The sequence below is a fragment of the Lissotriton vulgaris genome, chromosome 4_1, assembly GCF_964263255.1.
Source record: "Lissotriton vulgaris chromosome 4_1, aLisVul1.2, whole genome shotgun sequence".
Lineage (NCBI taxonomy): Eukaryota > Metazoa > Chordata > Amphibia > Caudata > Salamandridae > Lissotriton > Lissotriton vulgaris.
The window spans coordinates 1,657,060,095-1,657,072,812 of record NC_141691.1 but is presented as its reverse complement, the minus strand read 5'-3'; positions in this window follow the sequence as shown (position 1 = coordinate 1,657,072,812).

Below are 12,718 nucleotides of genomic sequence, written 5' to 3'. Positions count from 1 at the left end.
CATATCCCTGCATAATGAGGAGACAGCGGGGCTGCGCAAATTCCCCATAGCGGCGCTCTGGGACGAAATGCTCTGATCCTTCCACAATGGACCCCAGACGCCAGAGCCATCCGAGGGACAGGCCTCCCCAGGCAGGGAGCGCAGAGATAGATGCCCTACCCCAGGCGCTGCGGACACTGAACAGGCTGCCCATGCACCAGACACATAGTGAACACGAGAACTGCCCCACTGCGCGCCCTTCCCTCCCCCTCCCCCCTCCCCCCTCCTTCTCCTCCCTCCACCCCCCGCTCCATCCGCACGCTACCACTGCCGCCAACCACCGCGTTGACATTGTCACTTCTAGGCCTGCAGGCAAAGGCATGGGCCGAACGGGACGCTGCCGTTGAGCTCCCCCCCCCCCCCGCCTTCCCCCCCCCCACTGTAGGATCCGGTGTCCATCTCGCCACACGCCATACGACCCCAAGTTAGATACCCCTGTTCCAATATGTTCTTATTATCCTTACTTACCTGACACAAAGCGGAAACGGGAATGGCATGATTGAGCAATGCTTTAGCTTTGAATTTATTTGTGCAAATTTACAATGCATCTTGTGTTTCGCTCCGCGATCTATGTATACCCTTCTTCATTTATTAAGCCCTAATGAACCAATACTCTGTATGACTCATGCATGCTATACCCTGTGAACTGAATAAAGGATATATTTAAAAAAAAAAAAAAGGATTCGCAAATTACCACCAACTTCTAGTTGGTGGTAAGTTGCGAATTCTTTTAAAAAAGCTTTTTTCAAAAAAAACAAAGGTGCCATATAACGCTCATACATGCCCTTATGGCATGTATGTGCGCCATATGCCCCCAAATGTCATTTTCAGGGGTGCAGCAGGGTGTTCTTGAGACACCCCTGCACCCTTGAAAATATTCCTAAATTGCAATTAGCAAATTGCTAATCGCAAATTCCCCCTTCTGTGGTTCCGTGGTTCTCGAACTGGGTTCGATGGTTCCGAACCCGTTCACTAAAGATTGTCGGAAATGGACGATTTTGGTGTCAGCAGACCGCAAATGGCGAGTGTAGCGTGTCTGAGTGTTTTCGTATGAATCGATATAGGAGAACACTCTCTATTCAAGGATTTAGTTTGAACCTCCGGGTTCCATTTTGTATATGTCAGCCATTTTGTGTGGTTGCCCTAACATAGGCCCGATGACTGTGGCCGAACGAGTCCTTGAGACACGTACGCTTTAGCTGACTTCTGGGTGACCTGGCCGAACTGACTCCTTGCCCGAGGCTGACCTCGCTGAGCCAGTTCCTTGTTCAGCAGCTGGTCTGATAAAGATCAAAGAGCAGGACGTGCCCGAGTTTATGGTACACTGCTCCCACCTTTCTATCTCCTTTCCAATCTGTTTCTGCCTTTCCTTTATAACATAATCATTGATGTGGGTTGAAGGCTTTATGATGGGTTTGTCCGGCCTGATCGAACAGGAAACTTGGGAATGTGCGTGGTCACTTCTGGTGGGCTGGACAACGGAAAGTGGGATTGTCTGGGATTGTCGTCATTCGCTACTTTTGAAATGTTACATTGTCATTGGTCAGTTTGTATGCACCGAATGTAAATTTGAAATGTTGCCTGAGGCTTGATTTTTGGCATAAAAGACCATGCTCCTCTTATTGAATTTGTGCAGTCTCTGACGAACCACCCGTGTGTGCTTCGTAGATCTCTGTTCCTGGTTGCAGCCAATAAACTTTGGTCTTTGACGTCATCAAGAAGTATCCCGTGTCTCTGTTTGCCAAGACAGGGGAACTCAAAGGTTTCAGGCGTTCTCCCTGACGCCGCTGGGTTCTAAAAACCCGGTCCTTCAGTTGGCGCCCAAAGTGGGGCGACTTCAGCGGTACCGGTCCAAGCCAGAGGTTCGTGAGAAGCTTCGTGTGAAAATTCTGGAGGAAGGCCAGCCACTTCATCGACCCCTGTATGTCGCCGTGGTCTGAAAGTCTTTGCTGCGAGGTTTCCCGCTTTCCGACGGCTACGAAGGACTGCTGCCCTGACTGTCGCCCTGTTTTGGAGCCTTAGACGTTTGTAGAGCGAGACGATTGACGGGTCTTCTGGTGACGCCATCGACAGTTCAGTTAAGTATAAGCGGAGCGTCTCCTAGTCCTTAGTTTGTTTTGTATCCTTTAGTGGATAGCTTTGATTTGGTACCTGCAGGCCCGAAAGCCAAGGGATTCGTGTATTCACAAGACTGTCGTTTTTAGACTTCCCTTGTTGTTTGAAGCTGAACTAGTGAGCAAGATGCCTGGTTTTAGCAGTTTTAGAAACTTGTTTAGTTGTGGTATATCAAGGGATTCCGGGTTAGAGGATTCGTGCCCGGTTCCTCCGATCGGAACTCCTACATACGAATTGTACGTGAAACATGGTGTGGGCCCTATTAGCTATAATGAGATCTGGGTAAAATATACGAAGAGTGACGGTGTCCTACAATGGCCCCGTTACGGTAGTTTCGAAACTGAAATACTAGATAACCTTGAGGTGAAATTGTTTAAGAAGAAAGCCCGGCCGGCGATGTTTGACTCTTTCCACATATGGAGCAAAGAAGCCAAACAGAAAGAAATAAAATTAGCGAAAAAGAATAAGCGAGAACGAGGTATGTCAATGGTGCAAGCTGCCATTGTGTATAGAGATAATGAGGAAGAACAGGAAAGTGAACAGATGCTTAGAGTGAGGAAGTTAGCGGTAGATAGATGCTACCCAGTCTTGCCGCCTAAAGAGCAGAAAGACGAGAAAGATCTTGCGAAAGATCCTTTAATGTCGCATCTGTTAAATTCACCACCGCCTTATGCGCAGACTGCTACGGCACCACCGCCACCAGTGGTGGCTGTGCAATTGCCGGTTGTTTTGCCTCCTGCGATTCCTGCACAGCCAGCTCTTCCGTTGGCTACTGTTCCTTTGGCGCAGCCTCCTACGGGGCCGCCAACTTTGCCTTTTTCTACGGCTACTACTTCTGTGTCTGTCCCTACCACTTCTTCAGTTCCGTCCTTGGATTCTTCTACTACGGTTTCGTCTCCCCTTATTCTTCCGACTACTCCTTCTCCTAGGCAGCGGATGACTGCTGCCTTTTCTGGTTTTCTGACTCCTTGGTTAGGACAATTGGATATGTCTCCAGTGACTGAGCGTAGACAGTCGCGTAGTCAGTTGCCTGATACGGATGGACGTATGGTTTTGGATCACATGGCACGTAGATGGGTATCGTACACGTCCCAGTACGATCTTGAGGGTATCATGGATGTTTTCCGACAATGGGAAGCCCCTAAGCAACGGTATGTTTTTGAGACCATGTGTGCGTTTCTCCATGATCAATGGATGGATGAGGTGGGTAAACCTCCTGAAGATTTGTTTCGATTGCGTTCTGAGTTTGCAAAGGGAACGATTGTGAGTCTCCCCGACATCGAGAGAGCGGTGTCGACGTTATTGTCATTTCGGCATAATGCTTCTTCTGAACGACTGTTTGAGCCCGATTCGTTAGGTGCGAGGAAAGCACGTCAGTATCCGATGCGAGAGGTTCCTCCGGTTTGGAGACCTGCTGATGCAAATGCTAATCCACCTGTTGTTGCGCACTTCCAGAGAGTGTGGGTACATGTTCCTTGGAAGCGTGCTGAAGTTCTAGCGCTTAAGCAGGCTTTGCCTGATCCGAGAAAAAATCCTGCGGGATATTATAAAGAGCTTACACAAACTGTGAGTTTGTGCTTCATGAATTTGGCGGACATAGACATGTTGTTTGGGAATGTTGTTCCACAGCCCATCTGGAATGTCATTCGACATACAGATCATGATAATAAATTGGGTGATTCGTGGGTTAATCTTGTTGCTGCTAACGATAGACAAGTTGGAGGTGCTAAGCCTGAAAATATTATTACAGAACTTCCTGGTAGGATTATTACTTTCATGAAGACTTTGATGCCCGAAGTACGTGTTAATTGGGATAAGTTGTCTGCATGTAAGCAGAAGAAAGATGAGACTATCAGATTTCTTCACGCGTTTTGAAGTAACTTTTGTTGATCATAGTGGGCAGGATATGGCTACCGAAGGTGGCCAGAGGTTGTTCGTCGACAAGTTTGTACATAATCTTCTTCCTGAGTTATGCACTAAGTTGAAGGATTCTGAGAGTGCTTGGCCTGTTTCTACATCAGCGCAGATTTTAGCTACGGCTCAGTATTATGAGAATAGACGTAAGGATGAGTTAGAGAAAGCGGATAAGAAGACTAAGGAATTGAAGACTAAAGTTCTTCTACAACAAGCTTATCCACCCCGTGTTAATAATCAGCGTGACTATCAGCAGCCTCAACAGTATTCGAGAAACTCGCAAAGAGACGAGCCTTCTCAACAGCGTTTCCCGTAAGGCCCCAATCAGTGTGCATATTGTAAAGAAGAGGGTCATTATAAGAATAGTTGCCCGGTCTTGCTACAAAGAGGGAATAGTGCTTCTGGTGTACGAGGTAGAGGTGCTCAGCAAGCGCCTACTGGTAGGGGTCGCGGACAGAATGTGCGTCCTTTGCCTCCGTAGAATTCGATGAATAGCTTTGATCAGCAGCAGAATTCGTCTGGTAGGTCAGCACAGTACTATGTAGATGATTACTATGTTGAAGGTGACGAGGCACATGGTAATGATTGCTAGGACAGCCATGGACAAAGGGAGGGAGTTGTTTCAGTTCCAGTAGATCAGAGTGGACCTTATGTAGAAGTGATTGCATCAGGTGTGTCAGAGCCTTTTCTGCTAGACACTGGTGCTACGAAGAGTTCTATTATGCACTCTAAACTCCCTGGCGCACCTTTGTCTGGCTTTAATAATGTTTCTGTAGGTTTTTCTGGCGCCCCCGTTACGAATCCGATTTCTGCCCCATTGCCCCTTTCTGTTGGTCCTCGTAAGTTTGAAGCACCCCTTCTTTTGACTACAGGTTGTAATGAGAATTTGTTGGGATTGGACTTGTTGAAGAGATTGTATGCGACTTTGTATTGTTCTCCGGCGGGAGTACATCTTACCCTGGGTGAGAGTGTGATTTCTCCAATGTATATATCGAAAGATTGTCTTCCATCGGAATTGTCTTTGCTACCGGATTCACTGTGGGCTACGGGTCCAAATGATGTGGGCCTGTTGGACATTCCTCCATATGTTGTGACATTGAAGGCGAATGCTAAGTTACCGCGTATTCCACAATATCGTATATCGAGTGATGGTGAGCGTGCACTTTTAGCGATCATTTATGATCTGATCGACAAGGGTGTTATTGAAGAGACGTGAGGTAATGTGTGCAATAGTCCTGTTTTGCCTGTTCTAAAGAGAACTGATCCTTCACTGCCTCCTGTATATAGATTTGTCATCGATCTTCGTGAAGTGAACAAGATTGTTGTTCCACAATTTCCTGTTGTGCCTGACATTACTGCATTATTGACTTTGATTCCGGCTTCTGCTACCTGGTTTTCGGTGATTGACTTGAAGAATGCTTTCTTCAGCATTCCGATTGCTATGGAGAGCAGGTATATCTTTGGATTCTCCTTAGGAGGACGCAGTTTCCGCTTTAAGAGCGCTCCTCAAGGCTATTGCGAGAGTCCATCGATTTACAGTCAAGCCTTGAAGACACAACTTGATCTGTTGATTTTACCTGAAGGTGCGGCTCTTATTCAATATGTTGATGATTTGTTAGTTGCTGCCGATACTGAGGAGATTTGTAAGGAAGCCACTTTGGCATTATTACGTCACTTGTCTGATTGTCATCACAAAGTTTCTCTCTCGAAATTGCAATTTTGTCGACAAGAAGTTACCTACCTAGGTCACCTCTTATCGAAGGAGGGAAGGAAACTTCAGGCTATCGTGAAAATGAGTGTTCCTACGACACAGAGAGAAGTACGTTCGTTTTTGGGTATCACGTCGTACTGTAGGCAGTGGATCCCCAATTTTTCTCTGTTAGCGAAGCCTTTGATAGCTCTTACTGTTAAGGATACCCCAGATCCTATTCCTTGGACTGATGAAAGTCAGAAGAGTTTTTCTGAATTACGCAATGCGTTATGCTCGGCTCCTGTGTTGGGTACTCCCGATTACAGTAAGCCTTTCACATTATATGTCCACGAGAGAGAGGGATGTGCATTGTCGGTTTTGACTCAGATGTTTGGCGATAAGCAACGCCCATGTGCGTACTTTTCGTCGACTTTAGATCCTGTAGCTAGACCGTTGCCGAGCTGCTTGAGAGCTACAGCGGCAGCGGCTGTTTCAATTCGACAATCTGCTGGTTTGGTTATGGATAACACGTTAGTGGTGATGGTCCCACATGCAGTGGATACCTTGTTGAATCGTACCAAGACACAGCACTTAACTAGTGCTCGGTTGTCAGGGTATGAGCTTACACTGTTAGCGAGTCATGTGCACATCAAAAGGTGTAATACCTTAAACCCAGCTACTTTGTTGCCAATTTCGTTTGAGACAGATGAGGATAGTGAAGAACAGCATGATTGTTTTCTAAGAACAGAAGAAGAGACGAAAGGGAGAGTGGATCTCCGGGATACTCCTCTTCCTGACTGTGATGATGCTTTGTTGGTTGATGGTTCATGTTTTAAGTTGCCGAATGGTGATACGACTGCAGCATATGCTGTGACAACTTTGCATACGGTTGTTGAAGCTGCACGTATCCCACATAACTCGGCACAGGCAGCGGAATTGATTGCACTTACGAGAGCGTGTGTGTTAGCGAAAGGAAAATGAGTGAATGTGTATACGGATAGTCAGTATGCGTTTGGTGTGGCTCATAGCTTTGGACGTTTGTGGCGTGAACGTGGATTTTTGACATCGCATGGGACTAAGATCCAGCATGGGCAACTGGTGAATGAACTTCTTGAATCTCTTACGTTACCATTGCAAGTAGCGATTGTGAAATGCAGTGCCCATAAAAAGGTTACGGATGATGTTGGTCGTGGTAATGCGTTTGCGGATGAAGTTGCGAAAGAAACTGCTAGAAACATGATGAGTCGAATGTATGTTGCGGGTCCAGCGAGATGGGTTCCAGAGAAGAGTATGTGTGAAGATACTATTGAAAGCGTGAAATCTATACAGGGTGAGGCCACCGAGAAAGAGTTGAATGACTGGAGAGTGAGCAAGGGTAGATTGGATTCGAATGGTTGTTGGATTGATTTGTCAGAGCATCAGAGATGGTTGTTGCCTAACGCGTATGTGCTTCCAGTCGTTACAATGGCTCACGGAATGGCACATATTAGTGTGAAAGGGATTTGCAAGTTGTTGGCTTCTGTTTGGCAGAATGCGGAAATTCCTAAATGCGCAGAGAATTTGGTTAAAAATTGCATGGTGTGTTTGATGCATAATCCTAGGGAACTCCAACACCAGCTGGTCATTTTGCTCCTCCTACGTATCCGTTCGAGGCTTTGCAGCTAGATTTTATCCATATGGAGAGATGGAACAACTTGAAATATGTGTTAGTGGTTGTTTGCTCCTTTTCTAGATGGGTAGAAGCTTGCCCCCTTAAGGACAATACTGCTTTGTCTACAGCAAAGGCTTTGATAAAAGAGTTTTTCCCGAGATTCGGAATGCCGAGAATTATCTGGAGTGATAACGGGAGTGAATTTGTGGGTCAAGTTATGAAGAGAGTGTGTGAGGGTCTCGGGATTAGGCAGAAATTCCACGCTGCAAATCACCCCCAATCAGCTGGTTTAGTCGAGTGCTACAATGGCACTCTTAAGTTAAAATTGTCCAAAGTTCAAGCGAGCACTGGTTTACAATGGCCAGACGCCTTGCCATTAGCACTTCTGTCCACAAGGATGACTGTGCATTCACAAATGGGTTTGAGTCTGTATGAGGTTGTGTTTGGTCTCCCAGCAAACATTTGGGGCGTACCAAGACCAACGAGGTTCAGAGACCTCGAGTATCCTGTGTTGCTTGACTATTTGCGTGAACTGACAACTAAAATGAGTGTTTTACGCCAACAGGTGCATGACAGTCTTCCACAAGCTTCAGAGGATCCAGGGCACTCCATTGAACCTGGCTCCTGGGTGTTTGTACGCAACTTTCAGCGGACCAAGAACGAGCAGCCCTGTTGGACGGGGCCCTATCAAATACTCTTGTCAACGAGATCTGCGGTCCGAGTGCAAGGCAAACGTAACTGTATCCACGGATCGCACACCAAAAAAGCCCCTCTGCCCTTGCCATACGATAAATGGGTCCAGGAGGGACTTGCAGACTCTGAAACGGAAGTTGTCCCACGGTTCATACCGTTCAGCGATGCTCGACTGATTGGAACAAACTCAGAGAAGGAAAGCGATAGAATTTTGCACGCGTCAGTACCTCCTGCAGATCGATTGGACACCACAGAGCCTCATCTTTTGTTCATTGATCAAGAATTAGTTGGAAAGAATCGCTATAATCTGAGACCGAGAGTTACGGACAAATAAATAAAGACTAATAAAGTTTGATGATTTTTTTGTTTGCAGGTTGACTCTCCACCAAGGATCTACTCATTTTTGTTTTTCTTGAACCGCCATCCGGTTCTCGCTGCTAGGGTCGCGGTTGCTCCCAGTCTTGGGAGTTCAAGCCTGAGACACTAGGTCAAGGGTTCTGTTGGCTCAAGGCAGTCTTCCTGGGTTAGCAGAGGCACTCCTAAGCAGAATCAACCTACCACCGCGGGCAGCACCTTTAGTTTAGGATGGATTTCTTTGAGTTGGAGAGACCTGTACAGACACTGACTTTTAGAAAACGAATATGCAAAATAATATCGAAGAAAAGTTTTTTGATACCATGTTTATTTCTACTATTGAGTTTTATGATATTTATTGTTGGCTATGTAACATTTGTTTTTAAAATGACGTTTGATTCTACTGTGCAACCTACACCTTCACCTACGATTTCTTCTTCTCATTCTTTCCACCCTTTGCCTGAGCATGAGGTAGTCAGACGATTGGAATTTGCTAACAATTCTTTCATCCAACTTCTGCACCAACACCAGTTAGTGATGAATACTACAAATTGTTGGATTTGTGGTTTGATGCCTCATACAACCGATAAGGGTATTCCTTATTTAGTTTTGCCCTTTAGTTTCAATGGTTCGATTTGGGCTTACCGAACGATGTTTATCTATGCCCATAGTGTCTATCCCCAGCGTTCATTGAAGGACAACCCAAAGAATAGCGCCTTAGTCAAAGGCATTGTCGACATGATTAGAGGGATTAGCTCATATGAGACTATTCCGAGAGATGAGACACTAGCCTACATTGGTTGGAACGTAATTGGATATGGAGTTAGTCTGAGTGTTAACCAGCGAGCGAAAAGTTCTCCACCGATTTGGATAGTGCCCCATCAGGGCCACTATTGTCTGCAGGGCAACGGTAAGAATCCGAAGGCTCAGTTAGGGAAGAGTGCTTGTACTGAGACTTATGTATTTGCGTCTCAGTCTTCCCCAGCGTTCCTAGCTGCTAAGGGTACCTACTTTGTTTGTTATGACAAAGCTTATACATGGTTGCCCCCCGACTTTTCAGGCACATGTTTTGTTTCCTTTCTGTTGCCTCCCACTTTTACAGCTGCGGCAGATTACCAGAAGACAAGAGTTGCTAGAGTTGTCTCTAGTCAAGAAGACACTGTGGGACAAGAACTGGGAGATTTCTTTAAGGGTTTTCTGCCATTCTGGGGACCTATGGCTAACAGTAGGAATATTCGTCAGTTGACGAGAGTGGTTGAGTCCACCATAGTCGAAACTGCCGGTGCCCTTGGTAACCTGACTGCTGAGCTCCAGTCGGATAGACTTATGACACTTCAAAATAGATTTGCCCTTGATGTTATTTTAGCAGATCGAGGTGGAGTTTGTAAGCTGATACAATCGAGCTGCTGTGTTTTCATTCCAGACAACGCTCCTTCAGTCTTCCAGGCCATTTCCAAATTGCATAAAATCTCCGATTCTGTCCATTTGGACAAAGGAGATTGGTCTTTGATGGGATGGTTATGGGGATTGATATCCACTTGGGGTTGGAAGATTTTGATGGTTATTGGGATGGTCTTAGCAATCCTTTTCATGTTCTGTTTCTGTGTGCAGTGTGCTCCTGCTATTTGTGGCCCCTGTGCTACTTCGTGTGCAAGGAGACCTGTCCAGAGAGAGGTACTAAGTAATAGGATGATGCTACAGCACCATATCGATGATCTGATGAATATAGATCCAGATTCAGATTAACATGGGTTTGGGTCTGTTGCCTATATTAGGGCAAAAGGAGGGTCTGTGGTTCCGTGGTTCTCGAACTGGGTTCGATGGTTCCCAACCCGTTCACTAAAGATTGTCGGAAATGGACGATTTTGGTGTCAGCAGACCGCAAATGGCGAGTGTAGCGTGTCTGAGTGTTTTCGTATGAATCGATATAGGAGAACACTCTCTATTCAAGGATTTAGTTTGAACCTCCGGGTTCCATTTTGTATATGGCAGCCATTTTGTGTGGTTGCCCTAACATAGGCCCGATGACTGTGGCCGAACGAGTCCTTGAGACACGTACGCTTTAGCTGACTTCTGGGTGACCTGGCCGAACTGACTCCTTGCCCGAGGCTGACCTCGCTGAGACAGTTCCTTGTTCAACAGCTGGTCTGATAAAGATCAAAGAGCAGGACGTGCCCGAGTTTATGGTACACTGCTCCCACCTTTCTATCTCCTTTCCAATCTGTTTCTGCCTTTCCTTTATAACATAATCATTGATTTGGGTTGAAGGCTTTATGATGGGTTTGTCCGGCTAGATCGAACAGGAAACTTGGGAATGTGCGTGGTCACTTCTGGTGGGCTGGACAACGGAAAGTAGGATTGTCTGGGATTGTCGTCATTCGCTACTTTTGAAATGTTACATTGTCATTGGTCAGTTTGTATGCACCGAATGTAAATTTGAAATGTTGCCTGAGGCTTGATTTTTGGCATAAAAGACCATGCTCCGCTTATTGAATTTGTGCAGTCTCTGACGAACCACCCGTGTGTGCTTCGTAGATCTCTGTTCCTGGTTGCAGCCAATAAACTTTGGTCTTTGACGTCATCAAGAAGTATCCCGTGTCTCTGTTTGCCAAGACAGGGGAACTCGAAGGTTTCAGGCGTTCTCCCTGACGCCGCTGGGTTCTAAAAACCCGGTCCTTCACTTCATTCCTATGGGCCTCCTGGCCCATAGAAATGAATGGGTAATTTGCGATTAGCTATTTGCTAATCGCAAATTAGGAATGGTAAGGAATCGCAATGAAACATCGATTTTGCACATACATACCGTTTTGCAAATTCCAAATAGCGATTCCTTAAAATTCGCTTTTTGGAATTCGTAAAACTGAACTATGATACATATGGCCCTATGTCTCAGTTTCTCAAAATAAAAGTCACATATCTCTATCTCCTTGTTCTGTGTCGTTATCCCCTTGGCCCATATCCCCATATCAGTTCACTCCCATTGTTAATTTCCTACTTGCCCTTGTTGACACGTATGCCCCCCTAAAGGACTTATCACAGTCATGGATTGACTCTTGTGAGTTATTATTTAAGTATAGGGGTTTAGTGTCATTACTCATAAATTTAAAAATTACATATTCCTTTGTTATTGGGTGGTGACTTAGTTGGAGGTTTTATCATTTGTGTATGTCTACATATTTTTATACATTGTAAATTGTAACGATTTTAAGTAATCACATACAATAAACTATGATTGATTGTACTCATAACTAGTGCTTGATTTGAGTAGGGGGTTGCAAGTGGAGCCCACAGGCACTCATTTTTGGGAACCAGCACTTACTTTTCCTCTTCAGACTTTGACCCAGTACCAGAGAAAGAGAAAAACACAAAATGGTTAAAAAAGGAGAAACAGAAAAAACGGGAAACAATGACAAAAAAGAAGGCAGTGAGGAAAAAGAATCTGCAAGTGTGAGATTAATGGGCATGAAGTTTGTGGTGGTGGATGAGGAAGAATAAGGACTATGAACCCTTGGTATTTATCACCCCCAACTTTCAGTAGCACTGGCCATGGATGTCTAAGCAAAACTTTGAGCCCCTGCACCAATTCTTTTACAAATTAAGCACTACTCATAAAGTGTCCCTGACACATTGGTGGTAACATTTCTTGCTAATGCACATGCTCAGCAGAGTGAATCATCAGCATCGCACAAAGCTGTCATCCCCAAGGCATTTGATTCTCTACTGACAGATGATGTCCTGAATAGTTATTATAGTTCACCTGCAATGTTGTCATTAAGAAGTCCAGCCATTAGCTGTGCTGAGAAGTTCTTACACATCGGCGTGAGTTGCTTTGTGGTGGTGTTCTTTTCAGTGAATTTGTACAGTCTCATCTGTAGCCAGTAAACACAAATTCCTGTACACTTAGGACAGTATATACACACAATGTGTTAAGTAAATGCAGGAAAACAAACAAAGGAATAGGTCCCACGAAGGTTCTGGAGTTAGTTTTCTCCTTTTAATAGGTCATCAAGGTTAGAGAAAATACACAGCCAGCCGACACGTGTTTCATTGTAGACATACAAAAGTTTTTCTACAACTCTTCAGGGCTGTAAAAAACACAAAGTAGATGACCTAAGTCTAAAGCATACAGGTACATATATATCATGTTAGACACTGTAAGTCTCACAAAAGTGGCATGTTAAGTTAACATCAGCCAACACGCGTGGAACCCACAACTCGAGATCCTATATGACATAACGTGTATACCACGTAATCAGTTCGAG